General features: G+C 36.1%; 1 long non-coding RNA gene across 2 annotated transcripts in view; it reads left to right on the forward strand.

The window, feature by feature from the left end:
* LOC136364548 (uncharacterized) overlaps window positions 1-18001 on the forward strand; it is a 132785-nt gene that overhangs the window by 39013 nt on the left and 75771 nt on the right. For both annotated transcript variants that reach the window (XR_010744174.1, XR_010744175.1), the window contains exon 2: window positions 11599-11745. This is a non-coding gene — a long non-coding RNA (uncharacterized lncRNA). The remainder of the gene's footprint in view (window positions 1-11598; window positions 11746-18001) is intronic.

Genomic DNA, 18001 nt, shown 5'->3' on the forward strand with positions numbered 1-18001 from the left:
CTTTTTTTTCTTGTGTGGGCAGGAATAAGTCTCACAAAAATATTGCTGGTCAAAGAATAGTTTGTCCTATAGAAACCTTCATCAGAGTGCTCTAGAATGATCTATAGACCCTAAATTAGTTGGCCCTTATAGCACCTCATGTGGCAAGTTTTACTCTTTACCTTCAGTAAGTAGATTTTTTCCAAATCATTCCCCAACTGGCTCTGGAGATGCTGTAATTTCCACTGCTTTATGTGTGTGGGCAGAGCTAAGCTGCACCTGGGTTGAGGGAAGCATAAAGAAAATTTAGATGAAAAAATGCAAATTGCATTTGTGCTGTTTTCTAGTCTGTTTCCTCAGTCATCTGAGGTCTACAGATAAAACTGCATTTTAGTACATAACATTTTTTGTGCTTAGCTCACATAGTTTGTAGTCTTTCATTTCAGGAGAAGTAAATGTAACTCTTCAAAGACTCTTTAGGGACGTCTTTGATGTGTGTCATTTATACCCATTTTGGGCTGGGTTTGGTGTGATTGCTGAGATTTTGCTGGAGCTTAACCCAGAGTTTGGAAGCAGCCATTGAGGAAAATCTCACAGGAACATCAAAGTTATAGTGGCCAGCTCCAAGTACTTTTCTTAGACTTTCTAGTGGGTTTCTCTGCTCAGGTGACTTGAGATAAATGATTGTATAAAAGCATATAGACCAGGCACATGAAAATGTTTAAATTTTAGTCATTGTGCTTCAAAATCCTCTGGATAACCAATGGGAAGCAAATAATGAGGGAAGCTTCCCTAGATTTCCCTCTAATACATGAAGAGGGAAAAGAGAAATAAGGGACAGCAGAAAGTGAATTATACATAAAACACTTGCACATGGATCAAAGAGAGAAAAGAGAAAGTGGTGAAAAACAGGGAGAACAGTTTTACCCTTTGCTGCTTATCTCCGTAGAGGTGTTCAAGGTTTCCATAGAAACTTGAACATAGCCTGAATTTGGGGGGAAATAGAATTTCTCCCATTTCTCTTTAGCTGTTATAAATGCCATACAAAAATTGATGTGGGGTTTCTGTTTTGCATAACTAGGCCAGCTACTTCCATGAAAAATAAGTACTGAACAAATTAATCCATTGAATCTCATGGTGAAATTATGGATATGGGTTATTTTTACATGTCACTGGAACAATTTTGGTCATAAAACAAAGCTCAGTGGCACTAGGAGTTAAAATGGAGTTTGTTTCAGCAGGTGATGCAGTTACAATGTATCAGTTAAAGAGATTTTTGAAATATATATCTACAATTTCTCCTTTGTGTGAAATAATGATACTTTAAAGGAACACTCTTCTCTCTTTTTTTGTCTTTCTGCAATGTGTAATATTAGCTTTTGTTCAAAGAGAATGTGCATATATTGTGGTACTTTGCCATCTAATGACTAATATTGAGAAATAGATTAAAATTAATTATGAATAGGCAGCTATGTAAAATGATATACATAGCAAATATGTTGTTTATAGCTGGTGTCTAGTTTTTGGGTTTTTTTAGGATGGTTCTGTCTATCTGTAATTAGTTCAGATACTTTTAGCCTGAAGAAGCTGACAGTTACTTAGGCAATATCACCTCTCAGTACTGTCAAGGTATGAAAGGCTTTTTAATTAAATTCATGAGTATGGGCTAACTTTAAAACTGTGCCTGACTTCCATAAGAATGTTTCGTTAGCAATTAGAGTTGTTCATTATGGATGGATATTTTGCTCAACTGTAATCTGAAAAACAGCTCCTGTAGAATGTGCCCAGTTGAAGAGTACCTTCTCTAATTTCAGAGTGAATTTGTGTGTGTGTACTGTAAAATATGGAACTGAGTGTGTCTCAAGGGAAAGGCAGATATTCCTTCGTGTCAGAGAGCAGGCAAGTACAGTTCTAGAGAAGACTGGGCACTGCAGGGCTAAGAACATGAGGATGACATTCCCAATCTTTGTTCAAAGGTTTTTATACCATTTTTGCAGTAATTGGACATAGAAATTGATGCCAAAAAAAATAAAAATTGGCAAGGAGCAGGTGATGGGGTTTCCTGTTCTGAAATGGAATGAGGGGCATCACTGGGTACAGACACACATCTAACGTGTATAAGAGGGGCAGATGGGATGAGCAGGGCTGCTGCCAGGGCTCTCAGGCTGTGCCAGAGCCTGGCAGCTTGGCAGGGCAGTGCTCTCCCGAAGCCCATTCTTGGTCTTTAATTCATGCCCACCCAAGGTGCTGCTCAGCCTTTGTTCACCATCAGCTCTTGGAGGCTGTCCACCACAGGGCATCATTTACTCAGTTAAGCATGGACACATGTAAAACACAGCCCTGTTTGTGGCTGAAAATAATAGGCTGGATGGTTTTGGGTCCAGGTTTTTAGAACGCCAAATTTTGGTCATTCAGTTCTCTGTGATTATGGCAGATTGAAAAATTCAGTGATGTTTCTGCTGTTGATTTTTTTTTCCCCTTTATTTTTTATTTCACTTAAAAAGAAACAAACCTCCTGTCTACACTAAAAATTAAATAGGTGCTATTATTTCTATATGTATAACATTGCTCATAAGGAATACATTTGTGCTTTGAAGTACATGCTTTGAAAAATTTGTCTGTTGAAAGACAACATATTAATGGAAAAATATTGAATGACGAGATTTCTTGAGCTTATGCCTAAAATGTCAACACTATCCCTATTATTAACATTTAATATTCAGGAGTTATATGTAATAATTTAATTTTTTTGGTGATTAACTCCAAAAATTTCATTTACCCTTTTAGGCTGCCTCTTCTATTATTCTTCTATTGTAAGCATTTTTTTATGCTTATTTAATTTTTCCTCTTTATGAATATTTTTAAAACAAAATCAAGTAGTTCACAGTGCACATATTTTGGCAATATTAATGTTGTAGCTGATACAAGTGTTCTGATTGTAATTCTTTTCTGTGTCAGCGGAATTACTGCAATGATGGTTTCATCTGTGCTTTTGGTCAGGCATCTCCAAGGTTTGTAAAAAAGATCTCTGATTTCCATGCAGTGTGAATCAAGGTTAGGACCTCATAGTCACACTGAAAGAATTAATGTACAGTATTTCATACCGTGTTGTTTCCTGAGTAATATTGGCAGAAAACCTCTGGCTCCAGCAGGCTGGAAGCTTGAATGCTAAAATGAGGACATTGTTCTCATTAGAATTATTTTAATTATACCTTTCATTAGCAATATAATGAATAAATATAAATTAAAATCAGAAAGTAGTGTTTAGTGTTGCACTAAACAAGAAGGGAGCTGCCGGATGCTAGTGAATACAGTTGTTGAGTTACTGGAAAATATATAAACACTGTGGGGATGAGGGCTGCCGTCTGCCTGCCCTCAAATAGGGTCTCTCAGAACATCCACAAAATTCCCTCAATGCAAAAGGTCTCCCTGACTTGACACACCTGACACTCTCCAAATTGGTAACAGCATTTGCTTGAGTTGTTCATAGGAGAAACCTTTCCAATATAAGTGGATAACAAATAATAAAGCATGAATTACCGTTAATTGAGTTTTTGCAAATATCAACAAATATAAAAAAACTAAAAAAATTAGGAACAGTTAATAAGGAATGCCTTAACTTAAAAAACATCTGGTATTGAAAGTCTCCTTTAAACGTCTGTACCTGTGGTGGATATTCCACACTTACACTGTCAATATCTTGAAGATCTGAAATGCACAGTTAAAATATTCTTTTAATATGCATGGGGTTTAAATATAAAAGCATAGATGCACACAAGAAGGATTTCTAGGAGATCTGCTTCATGTTTTATTAAAACACACTTCAGTATGCTTCCCATTACCCAAGAACTTGACTCCTGTTCACTGCATATTCCTAAAAAAAATTTATTATCTTAAAGTTCACTTCTTTAACCCATCTCCCTCCATATTCCCCAGTTTCAGATCCCCCTGTACATAGTAAAAGAGCTGTAATCTGAGATTATATCACATGTTAAAATCCATACACAGGAAATCCTTTCTTGGTAGTGAATAAGATTAACGAACACAATAACCTGGGTATGATGTGGGATTAGCAGGGCAATCTATTTTTAAGCATTAGAGCTCTGCTATCATTCTATTCCTTGAAAACACAGCAGAAATTGCTTGTTATTTTGGAACAGTCTAAGCCTTGAGAAATTAAAAGTTAAAAATAAAAGAGGGAGAGGGGAGAAAGGAATCCTTTTTCTTTGGGCTGCAGTTAATTTGAACCCTTGAAGTTTCCATAAATACTGTTTCCTTAATAAAGAACTGATTGATTGGTTCTAACATCCTTCAGCGACTTAGGACCTTGTTTTATAGACCTTTGCTAGTGAATTTATTCTCTGGTTTAAATCTAAAAAGTCCAGCTGTTTCCAGTGTGGAATTCTTAACGACTGAAATATTGGATTTATTTAGTAATGATAAATAGGACAGCATTTGTAGCATTAGGGGAAAATTAATTCACCGATCTATAGTAGTAGGCCTCAATCCCACATTTCAAATTCATGGAGACCATTTATGTGAAAGTCAATGCCAGCATTTTACGTCATTAAAATGAACAATATGATCCATGGGATGCCAATATAACAGCTCTCCAGGACCTGAAAAATTTACTAACAGACTCACCATTTACTCTGTTGTTGAAAATCCTTGGGAAACACTTGCATAAAACTGCTAGATATTTTTGTTTTACAGTGGGGGCACAGGTGTGTGGGTTCACAGTCTAGTGTTACTCTCATGTTGCTTAGTAGTAAATAAACTACATTTTATACTAATAACTTAAACTAGGTCAAGATTTTTCATTTATTATGATATTTGTAACAGATGTCACTTGATATCCTGCTTATTATCCAAAATGTGTTAGGAAATAAATAATACACTGTGAATTTTTCAATGTAATAAGATTGTTGTGTGTATCTTCAATTGTATTTTTGCATGAACTCATTATGGTTACAGGATTCTCTGGAGGATGATATTAGACAAACTGTTTTTCCAAACAGAAATTATTTAAGTGAAGTCCTTGAAGGCAGTGACACAATTTCATTAGTTTTATAAGCATTGGTCTCAGTGAGCATTCATTTTTTAGGAATTTATAGACCTTTTGAGAGAGCTTTTTTCCTTGGAGCTGTGATCAGGGCAATGTGATCAGCATAGTCTCCTACCACATGTGATTGTTCCTATGATTACAGAGTTGAGGACTTAAAGCAAGAACAGATTCATGCATGTCTCACATGTAAATGCCTTCATCCTACTACTAGAACAGTGTCTCTCCTGGAGGAGGTCTGAATCTCTCCATTTATTGTCACTGTTATGCATGGAAAATTACCTTTTAGTTGGTTCCACTTTTGAACTGGAACAACATCACTAGGCAGATATTCTGTGGCACGCATCACATGCAGGCAGCTGCACTGAAACATGGTCATGGACATGTCTTACTCCAAGAGCTTCTAGGTGGTGTGTCATTTACAGCTGCACAGAACTGAAAAGTCATAGAGTTAAAAGGTCACACCTTGTTAGCCTACTGCCATTGCTAAAATATTTTGTGATTTCTTCCTCCGTTGGTGATAAATCCCACATTTTATATTGAGAATCTTGTTTTCTGTTTCTAACCCCTCTTCTTCCCCCTAAACCACAAATCAGTCAAGTATGCTACGATAAAATTGTCAAAGCATCTACTGTATGCTTTTCTGATTTAAAACAAAAACCAAGCATATATTATCCAACTCAAAATCTTTTTGTAATATTTGGAATTTTGCGAGAAATTAATTAATGTATCTTTTACCTTGGAGAAGCAAAGTATGTCTCAATTATGTATCAAAGGACTAAGTTTATCAACAAAACTTTCCTAAATCTAGTATATGCTTTATAGCAGTAGATAATTACTAAGTCTGGCGAGGTAATAAGTATAATGCTATCCACATAAAAGTGGAATTAATCAGGCTGAATCTTTAACAGTTTGACATAGTTTCAGGAACAAGAAAGTCTATTTCTCTGAAATAAACTATAGATTTACCTTATGGTCACTGTTTATATTATAAATTATTAGGATCTTCTCTCAGTACTTATAGTCAAAGAGTCAGTTGTCTTAGAGCCTTCTGCAGATTCTAAATGAAATAACAAAGGAAACTAAAATTGCAGCGAATATATCTGCAAGCTGTAGATGCTCAGAAGCTTAAATTCTTGCTGCTAGAGTTTATGGACTGAAAATATGAAACTGATTTTGAGGTTTGTGCTGTTGATCACAAATCTTGTCTTGTATGTATTGGACTTTGGGCAAATGTAGATTTTCTCCTTAAGTAACCCAATTTCTGATTAATGATGTTTTTAACTGATGATTTGACAAAATTAATGAAAAGACAAATCTGCAAGTAAATAAGGTTGTAGCAAAGTGTCTTTGGAAGGCTATAAGCCAATCTTCTCCCTGTCAGGGGTTTAGGAAAGAAACCCACACCTAACAAACCCAAGCCCTTCCCAAATCCTCATTAATATTAAACTTGGCAAGCATTATAGGTAGATCTAAGTTTAGCTGCAAAGCCTAAGTTGGTTATTTCTGACCTGTGCTAGTCAATGTGAAATAAACACTACAGAAGTTGCATGCAATCCAGGCACCAATCAGAATTTTAATTAGTTCTGATAACTCTATTTATATGAGCAGTCTCCATAACTTATTCTCAGAAGGACAATTCTTGCACTGGTTTTTCAACTCCATCTGTAGTGACGTTGCCCAAGCCAGATGGCTTATTTTAGCCTTCCTGTTGCATTTTCTGGGCCTGAAGGCTCACATTACTTATTTTTTTATGAGGACTGCAGGCATTTCACCATTTAGAAAAAGAGAAACTTAGACTTAAGTAACCTGTATTGAACATTTTGCAGACTGAAAGGCAGAGGAAAGTGAAAGACTCAGTAATTGCTTAGGAAAATCCATCAGTGTTGTGGAACTTGTTGATACTTGTCCCAGGTTTATTTCACAAGTTTTAATGAGAACAACACAGCTAATAAACAAACTGCAGTAGGATTCCATGCTGAGACAATATGGCTGGTGGTCAGAAGTGTTGTGTCCTTGCTTCTCCCAGTACTTACTGTATGAATTTGGTAAAATAACTCAAGATTTCTGCATTGCTGTTTCCTTGTGAGGTGCTGGTTTATCTCAATAAAATTCAATGAAGCCTATTGGCAAAACAACCCAAGCTTCGTGCTAAATAATGCTTACTGTTCAGCTCTTCTGTGATGCTTCACAAGCATTAGGAGGAGAGCTGGAAAGCTGTGCTGGCATGAAAGTGCGTGTGTGGATGTAAAAGATACAGCATCAGGTGGGTTTCCCTTTGAAGAACAAAGTGAGGACTTGAAATATTCAGTAAGAAAAGTGAGACTGAAGGCAGAGTCTCAGGTTCTTTGTAAACATGAAGAAAAACATGGCTGAGAACACAAGTAGTACTGCAGGTGATTTCTTTTTTGTGGAGAATATTTCTAATATTCTTATTGCAGACGTGCCCCCATTGTACTACAGGAATAGGTTCTACATCTGCCATATAAAATCTGATTGTTCTGTACGTCTATTTAAAATAATAAGTGTTTTCATACTAAAACTGCTGCTGTCAAGCATCTTAACTATTAGGATTTTATTGGGTTGAGGTTGCAGTTATTAAGTCAAGTGTAATTCAATTATCACACTTTTAAAGATTTTTGACATAAGAATGTCTGAGTCTGCATTTGTGTTTCTATCAATACTGATACATGCTTATTTTAAATGCATGAAATTCTTTAAATTTAGGGACTTTTTCTGCTTTGAGACCATCTATGATATTATTTTTACTGATTTTTCTGGCTTCTTCTGACCAGGAATCAAAATTAATGACAACTATGGATCTGGGAGGATATATTAGAATTAATTAGGAAATTTATTAAATATTCAGTGCGTTGTATCTGTCACTGAATAATGGCATATTAGCATTTTTAAGTAAGTCTTATAAAGCAGACTTATTTTTTTGTGTCATAATTTAGGGGGGTTTTGTTGTCATTATAGATAGAGATACATAATCATTTTATGTCTGCACTGGTATATAAGGAGATAGTGCAAAACTTTTACAGTGACCATGTTTTATGTTCTTGCCCTATAAATTGTAGAGCTGGGCAGACTTGTGGGCGATCTTGAGGGAAGAATATTTGTGAGATTTGAAATTCTTAAAATCTCATCTAAACTTTTCTCAGTTTTATCTTTAACAAAGAACTTAATGGAAAAGCTATGCAGGACTAGCAATAAAGAATACGTTGCAGTGCATGACATTCCATTTCCTTGGAGCTGGGGAGATTAATGAACTTGCCTGTGGGTTGGTGCAACCTCTGGTGTTAAAGAAATAAAGTGCCCATAACTATAATGCAGTCTCTCTGGCTTGGTCGAAGGCAGCCTTCTTTCAAATAGGTTCTTCTGGATCATTTTTCTTTCTAGTTTTCACTGTATTAGCATGCCAGCATTTTAAAGATGTTAAAGAGTAATTGATTCTAGCCACAAAATGTGAATTTAATTTCATTCATGTGAAGATTAATTTCTGAATATTCAAAATCGAGTATCTAAGGTTAGGTACTTAAAATTTAGATACATAAATGTGTAATCTGATTTTGAAGGTAACTCTCGAAATGAAATTAACATTTAAAATTAACCACCTCTGAAAATGGCATATTATAGCTATGGTATGAAACCCTAAGGACAACAGGAAGGGAACATGTTGCTTCAAACATTTAGAAATTAATGGAAACAAGACCCAGCTAGTGGGGATGTGGTTCAAGGAAGTACTTCCAAAATTTAGTTTTAATTAGATGTTACATTTCCACAATCCTCATGTGGGATATTTTAATATTTTGTCCAAATTTTCCAAATTTTGTGATCATAACTTCTTTTAATTCAGGGCAATTACTTCCTTTAACATTCTTTAACATTACCAAGATTTCCAGGCAGGCTTCTCAGGTCACGTTGCTCCTCAGTGATGTTCTGCGCATGGCTTTTTGTTAACTATTTGTGTTGATTTCACCTGCAGGCCATTAGGGGAATTTATATCTCAACAAAATTAAAAACCTTTTAAATGCCATTTTTAGTATGCAATTGGGAAATACTATTCAAATACATACAAATAAGTTTAAAAACATAGCTCATACACATGTAACTTTTTCTTAATTCAGTTCAAAACAAAGTTCTGAGTGTCCCAGGTGGTAAGTAGGGTGTGTTGTCAGGTGTTCTCTGGGTGTTTAAACAGAAGGAATTTTTTTTTTCCGTATTTTTATGGTCTGTTGGATATTTTCCCAAGAGATGGGAATTTACTTTTCACCAAAAAACCCCTTTATTTGACTAAAACTGAACACACCTGCAACAGCTGATAACATGATTTCCCCATTTAGGTATTTTTAAAATTAACCAGCAAACCATTTAGACTTTTTCAGTTTTTTGGTTGTTGGTTTTTTTTTTCCTCCTGTTTTTCTCCATGGCTCTGCACATATCATGATCCTCCAGACATAGAAATGTTCATGTCTCCATATTTGAAATGAGGAAGGAAGAAGTTAAGAAAAAGGTTATGTTGGTTTGTATGAGAAGTCAGTGAAGTTTCTTTGAAATATTATTAGTAATACTGTTAGTAATTCTACTATTATAATAGTAACTAATATTAATAACTTTAGGATTTTTGAGTGGTTTAGATGGAATGTGTTAAATATCTCTGTTCATATCTTGCGCTCAGTGAAGATTCAAAAGTGAAAATAATAAATATCATGCTTTTTATTTCAAGAATGCTATTTAGGAAAGAAAACTACATTCAACTAAAACTATTGGATGGTGTTTTGTATCCTACTTAAAAGCAAAACCTTATCTCAGTGCATCTCACCAGTAAGAGAGGGGATATAGAAAGGAAAAAAGTGCACAAAAGCATGTGCAGGGCTCATATTATCCAAACATGACTGGGAAGAGTTAAATATTGCTGTAATATACACTTGGGAGAGAATAAATACATAGAATAGCATTGCAAGCAACATAATTTTCCCTTTATTTTATTTAATAGTGGTGGGCATCCCTGCATCAGAGCAACCAACAAGGAGAACAAACATTAGAAGGCCTTTTGCAGCTTTGTCTGGGACATTCCTCTCCCTTTCTTACGGAACTCTCCTGAAACAGTTTGAGCTGCAATGAGCAGCTCATGCAAATTATCAATGCTGAATTAGTCACACATATAAAATAACCCTTAAAGTACTTCTGGCTAATGATTTTGTTGACTCTTCAGCTACAAAATAGACTGCAATGAATTTATTCTTAGCATATAAATGCTTTTTGCCTTGAAGTTTTCTTATCACAAAGCTTCAGATTGATCATTTTTCCACCTTATTGCACATTCTAGGAACCAGGTATGCCTAAAAAAATTCAGCTTTCATCCTTCAATGAGTTAATTAGGCTAAAGAAAAAGAGAAGCATTATTGAGGTGTGGAAATGAATTTGTTGTCTTTTTTCCATGAAATCAGGCACATCATTACAGAGCTGAGTGCCAAGATGTTAATTTCCTTGCTCCACAAGGATTTACAGGCACTGCCAAACTGTCTGTTCTTATCAAACTTTACTTGGTTGCAAATGAACAAAAGATTTTAGATCAAATTTCACTGTTTAAAGCAATTTGATTAATTAGTAGACATGGATTAGATAATGGAATAAAACTCACACTCTAAAGCATGAAAAAATAGCTTGTAAAATTGCTGAGGAACACGAGAAAAAATTCTTCAAATTTCATACCACTCAGAATTTCTACTGCTTATTAATACTGTAAGGTACAAAATGGAAACACATAATTAACTTTTCTCAGATTTCTAAGAGCTGTCATTATTTCTGCCTATGAAAAAATCAAGCACAGCCCTCTGAGTGTGCATTTCTTGGCACAGCATCCAGCTAGGGGATGTGCCAAAAAAGCCCTGGACAACGTTAGATTTTTACTGTGAGAAATCCCCAGTCAGTCCCAGCAGTAAACATCACGAGATGTTGAAGGGACAGAGCTCAACCTGAGTCAGAGCAAGCTCTGCCTGGCACCAGCTTTTGTGCTCTTGGCTGGGACACGGGTGATGGCAGCATCCCCCTGTGTGGTGACGGCATAGCATCCTCTGTGCCCCTCTCTGTCTCTCCTGCTCTCTGGAACTCCGTGTTTGGAAAACAGCCTTTATTCACCACGGGCCAGCCCTGAGAGGTGCCTAATGGCCACTGGCTCCACAGGTTTCCCACAAAAACTGCTGCTGGAAATGAAGTTTTGCATTTGTGTCTCCCAGGGGAGGAATTCTGGAGACTTGGGAAATTGGCAGTTTGGTACAAAAAAGACACGGCCTGGTAGCTTGATGCTGAAATGCACCCATGGCAACTCTGGAGAAGTAGGGTACTGTGGGGTCTGGGCGGTGGGATGGAAATATTAAACCAACTGCACCCAGCTTGCTAAATCAGGAGATTTGGGGAAATCCTGTAGTCGAGATACTTAAAATTTCATTAGAGCAGTGAGATGAGGCACTACCAGTAAATTTTGTATGGAGCACCTGAAATTGTCTGAAGGGATGATGATGTCTGTTTGGTTTTTTTTCCTCCCCCTCTAGGATAATCTCTGAAGGAGGATCTCAGCTAACACAACTGCAAACCCTCCAGCAGCTGAATTGAAGTGTCCTGCACCTAAAGGGAGACAAAAGTCATGTCTCAGTGGTTTTGAGAGAGTATCTATCCCAGCACAGGAGATCTACAAAAAGGTAGGTTGTAATGCATGTGTGTTGTTCATTTTTCTTTTGTCATCCTTGATATGGCAATTTATATTTCTACATGACTTTGGCAGATATTTCTCTTCTAGATCTGTGGCTCTACACATAGTATGTGGGTAAATCTCTCTTGTGGTTAGGCCAAGAAATTTGGTTTTAAAACTCTAAGGAAAGCGTATCCTGGAGTAAAAAAAAAGCTTTTTCTGCATGATTGTTTGTAAATAACCAGATGAAAAATTGGTCTGGATATCCTGTGTGGTAATTGAAACATTTTATACTGTTTGAAAGAATATGCCCCAAGGAGAAGAAGTTTAATGTATAACACCAGGCATAATCTTGGATTTAAAGAAGCAGTGTCTTTTGGCTGGCAGAAAGAGGCCTTTCAGTACTGCTGGTATGAATGATGTTAATGGAAAACAGATGAGCCTAACATCAGTAATTGGTTGCTATAGCTAGGACTTTTCTCCAGAATCTCCATGATAAGGCTTCATACTGCTTCTAATTCCCCCATTCTCTTTTGTGCCTGTTGTTGAAAAAGCCCTCATATGCTTTTTTCAGCAGTTTGATGCAATCCTGTGCTGCACACCTCAATGGTGAGACCAATTTATTTTTTAAGGCAGGCAAATAAATGACTGAAAATATTTGCTGGTTTCCCCATAATTTTGATAAAGGGAGTGGGAAGTCTTTGAGTACTTTTTGTAGCCGTTTCTCCTGCTGAAGTAAATAATGTGTAAATGTACTTCTTCAGGCATGTAAAAAGCAGAAGGAAGTACCAAGATTTGCTCTTGTGATGTTGATGATTTATACAACTTATTCCCTGTGCTTAAAAATGCTGATGTCCATGTTTCACTGGAATTTGACGTTTTTCAGAGCTCATACAGAGTGAGGAGGTTTGGCCTCTTTTCTTTATATGTCTACACTGACTGAGTATGCTCTGTCTAAAAATTGTAAAATCAGGACTTAAGTAGTTTTTTTTTCTTTTGACTTGCTGATTAGGAAGTTTGTAAACACTTATAATTATCCCTTTTTGTTTGGAGTAGAGTTCACCACTGCCTGTCATTTGAAGCCAGTGGAATTAAAGCAGCAGAGGGTTTGTCTGGTTATGGTTTGGAAGCAAGAGTGAATCTAGTGTTGAAAGCTCTTCCCTTTGATTTGGTGTGAAAGACATCCAGTAATTTTTGTGCTAGCCTGAGAAATAATGTGAAGTCATGCTGCTCCTGCTTAAAAGAGTATGGAATATTCTTTCCTTTTTATATTTGAGAATTGTGATACTGTAGTAAATATTTTGTGTGAGATAGTGCATTAAGAATAACCCTCCTTTGAAATTCAATGGTTTATAAATAGGCAGTTAGAATGTAGTGATGAAAAACCAAAATATCTGACCTTTTCCAAATGGAGACTAATATTTATTCAGGGTCATTTCCTAGCCAAGAGTTTCCTACCTAATGAGTTAGGTTAAAAAATTAGTGCCTCACCAGTCAATTAGCAATTTTGGGGCACTGGTAAGCAGTCAATTACTGTTGTAATACTTCTGTTGTATATTAGGTCAAACCAATTTGTAATTATAACTTCTCTTTCAGTATATGGGTATGAATATCTATGCTGTATAAAACAATTCTGCATGGGCTTATCAAAAATAAAACCACGTCTGGAAATGCAGCAAGAATATTGTACAAGAACTTCAGGTTTTCCTGAATTTATTTATGCTATATAGGAACACCATAAGATTATCATATGCAGTTCTGAACAAAGAATTTATGGACCTGGACTTAAGCTCTTTCAATTAGGAATTACTCCACAAAAAATGCATTGCTAAGAGCTGCACTGGAATATAACAGGATTCAAGTTCGGTCAGGTGATTTCAATTGGGAAAAGAGGTTAGAAGGAAAAACATGATTGTTTTGCTGGAAAAATTAACTACATATATGGATGATATGGATATTATTTTTTGTAGGGCCTCCATTTGCTGTGAATTGGTAGAGATCCTTACAAAGTGCTATTGTATAAAAGATTTATATACTCCCTGTACTTCTGTAAATTTTCATTCTGCATCTGGAACTTGAGGTCAGAGCAGCCCAATGGACAATTTGAGGTAATTCCTGATAGACTGGTTCTGGAAAGTTTGGTGATGGAACTGGCTGTGGCAGAGAATTGCTGTTACCCCATTTCTTGGCCTCTTTCCTGATGTTTTTGTCTGTCATTTCCATAACTTCCAGATCTGGTTTAAATGCAGGAGAGGTGATGCTTCACTAAAGCAGTGACTTTTCCTTTTTTTTTCCCCCATATTGAAAAACTGTGTGACTGCCTTAAATTGTGCATTATCCAGGCTGCTGCTGGCACCACTTGGCTTCACTCCTGCCTATATCTGAAGAAGGGTAACCTTGACAGCAAACAGAGGCAACAAGTTTTTCAGCTTTCCACAGAATAGGCACTGTCTGTAAGGCTTAGACAAACAGCAGCATCAGCCTGTTAGGAGTTGGGATCTACTGCACAGCCATGTAAAATAATCATGGTGTCTGCACCTCCAGGATGAACCTAAAGAAAATCATAACAGTTCCCATCAGGTCTGATTATGATGTCTTTATTGTGACATCTTTAGGCTGTCTGTACTTTTTCTAAAATCTTTTAAGTGCTTTGGCTTTTTTTCTCCCTCTTAATTTTCAATTATAGGATACCAGGCTGGAAGAGGCCTTAAAGATCAGCTGCTCCAACCTTTTCCTGGCAAAATTGGGGTCTGGACAAGATGTCCCAGCACCCTGTCTAGTCAAATCTCAGGTGTCCATGGTCACTATTCCAAGGAGATGATTCCAAAGGCCAATATTTCTCATTGTGAAAATTCCCTGTCAGGAAGCATCTTGAAAATGTGTGATCCACGTTCTTTATGTGGGTCATCACGTGGGAATGGGAAAATGTTTTGGCCATGTCCCTGATCAGAACAAAATGTTCCTTAAGGCACATTGCTTAATGCTGCCAAATGGAAAGGGAGCTGTAAGTGAGAGAATATGCACATTGTCCTTCTAGGATATAAGGGAAGAAAAGGAAAGCAGTGAAATAACATGAGAAGAGTTTTAAATGTAAGTTATTCTTATTTTCATCAGGGTTATTAGTCTATTAGTTTCAATAATAAACATGTATATTTTGGGCAATGTGCCATAATGTGGCAAATGTGAAAGAAAAATATGTTCTAATAAGGTACTTTATTGCTGAAATAACTAGTAGAGCTAAGAAAGAAAAATTTTTATTAGAAGAAAGCTTCAAGCAGAGCATGTCATGCTGCATTTACAGCAGATTGACTTTTCTCTATCAGTAATTAGATTTTTAAGAGAGGGTAGATGATTGTGTTTGCAGAAGGCCGAGGAATCCTACTTACTCAGTCCTGTTGAGTTATCAGCAATGACATGGAGAGCTCATAAAACTGAGGGGTTGTACAACATACCTGAACTCTCATAAAAGTTAGTCTGAGGTCCTGAAATTCAAGGAACTGTCCTCAGGCAGGGAAATTAATGAATATTACACTGAAACTCTGTACTAACGAGTATTATAGCCAAAATTAAATCCTTTGTTTCAATTTCCCAGATTCATTTCTCAGGCTACTTGGTCTGAATTATGTCTGATTCTAACAAAAGGAGTATTTTTTGTAGTTTGGTAGGTCTCCCAGGGCAAACCTAAGGAAAATGCTTTTTTCCTACCACTAATGTAGGAAAACGAATAAAGGTTCCTTTCACAGAGCTGCCTGATTCCAGAGAAGATAGGACCTGTCAGTTAACAACCTGCCACAATTAAACTGTGTGATGTTTTCACATTCATTTATGGGTTAAATGCTCCTATATCTTACTTGATATTTCTACGTAATGTTTAGCAATGCAATGAATGAGTCAAAGTGCTCTTCAAAAATGCATCATAAAATAGTGCAAACGAGAGACTTCAGTGAGATTCAGAAGAAGATACGGATTTACGGGCTTATTTTGCTTATTGCTGCTTATGAAAAAAACCTTTTATTCTTAATATTTCTTTGATGCATTTCTTCACATATTCTGATTAAATAGATGAGCAAAAAATATAAATTTTACTCTGAAAACAACTTGTATATAGAATAGATTATACTTATTTAATTCATTCTTTTACCAAGATAGGAAAAAAAAATATTTAAAAGTACTGAAAATCATTTAATGAGAATTTGGAGTGTATTTTATATTCTAAATATACTAATTCATAGACATTCTTCAAAAAGATATTAACTGTACTTTCCCCTGTGCTTACATATATAGCATGGAAATGAAACAAGCTGCAGAGTCACCAATCTGGCAGAGGAATGCCAAGACAGGTTCATAACCATGCTGAGTATGTTTGCCCAGAATCTGGTAAGCTGAGTCCTTTTGACTTGGGTGGAGCCCTGGCACTGCCAGGCCCAGTGGGAGTGCTGACAAAATCATATAACCAGCTTTAGGACCTGAGAATTTCAGGTTAGGGTCATGTAATGTCTGTCCATATCTGTGTCTGTCGTCCTCCCTCCTCACCAAAAATAATTTGCAGGAAAATTATTAACATGCACACCACCTACACCTATTTCCTCTCATGCTGTAGTTCATGAACATTTCAGTTGTCTTAGTTAATTAGCTTATCCTTCTTTTTTTTCCTAAAGATCTTATTGACTATCTGATTTTGAAGGTGAGTTTTGTGTGTAGAAAATTAGCAGGAGTCTAGCATGACACCAAGCATTGTTTAAAGAACTTGGGAAAGTCTCTTGTACAAAAGGATGGATCTCTAAAATATTTATTATTAGCTAAAAAATTATCATCAGTATTTAGACTGCTTTTCAGGAATCCTTTAAACTCCATCCTGAACAATATATTTAATTACTGCAACAAATAACTACACGCAGTTCAGGTGTGTCAGTTGAACTTAGCTTTAGAAATTAATGTTTCCTGAATCTTGTTGCTCTCTAAAAATCACAACAGAGTAAATGGAACCCAGATGAAATGAAAATGCCCAGGCAAGTACTACTTCTGAATAAAATAAATCCAGGAATTTGGGAACTGCTTCAAGCATCAGGTCTTTTCACCTAGAAATACTATGAAATATTTTAACCATTTTTGTAACCATGTGATATTTCTCTTCACAGTTTCAGTAGTAATAAGTTCAAAAGAATAAAAAATAGAGACAGTATCTATTCATGTAAAGCTGTCTTCTAGTTTGAACAAAATAATCTTTATTGATATCATCTGTTGTGGTTAAAGCAAAACTTAAGCTCAGATCATTAATGATGTTCATAATGACAGATAAAGCTTATAGACTAAATAGGCAGGAGACATAAAAGGAGAGGCTGGAAAGTGAGATGGAGATATTGGGTTGTAGCAAAACCAGAAACAGGTTTTGATTTTTACATTCCTCTGACTATATTCTGCTGTATTATTTTTATATTCATGTGAGTGCTGTCAGGTTTCAGCTGGATTTCTGGGATGCTTATTTTAATACATGGGATAATAAAGTGGGAGATGACGTTTGTGTGGAAAATTACCCAAACAGATAAAACTTCAGCCATGTAATGCCACAGAATCCATTTAAAATCAATAGTAATCTTATTAATTTTATATGATTACTAAAAATACATGAAAAGGTATTGAACGTAACTTTTTCTCCTGCAGTATAATGAATGCAGAGAAAAAACCAGGGTGTTTTCAAATCAGAACATCAGTAAAGAGAATTTTTACACATGTAAAGAAAAAGTGTAAGCATTTGTTAATAAAATCTAGGACAGTTCACCATGGAAAACAAGATGCAGATGTTCATGGCTGATGTCAAGGTGTTGCCATGTGCTCTGCTTGTTGTGTGAGCTCTGGGTTGCTGATTTGCACAGCTGAACTCTATCAGAATGAAATAAAGGAAGATAGGGGAGTGTTCCCTCAGACAATCAGAACAGCCACTCACACACTCATTTTTGCAGGCAATATTAGTCAGATCTGTGGGAAACTGAAAGCCAGTTGAGACTGGAGATAGTTGCACATTTCTGTTGTGTAAAACAAAAGGAATAAAGTCTTTGCTAAGCCCCCTGATAAACATGGAAATTATTCTACGGATTCAGAGACTACCAGTCACACCAGTGGTGCAGGTTCTACAGATAGCTAAAAATAGATACAGAAATCATTGCAATGAAAAGTTGTGAAGTGATTTTTGGTTCAACTCTTCTGTTAGTTTGTGCTAGTATCACATGTGTTGTAAGGTAGCTTTGTTACAGGATGTATAATGAAGA

Source organism: Sylvia atricapilla, chromosome 8 (genome assembly GCF_009819655.1).
Source record: "Sylvia atricapilla isolate bSylAtr1 chromosome 8, bSylAtr1.pri, whole genome shotgun sequence".
Taxonomy (NCBI): Eukaryota; Metazoa; Chordata; class Aves; order Passeriformes; family Sylviidae; genus Sylvia; species Sylvia atricapilla.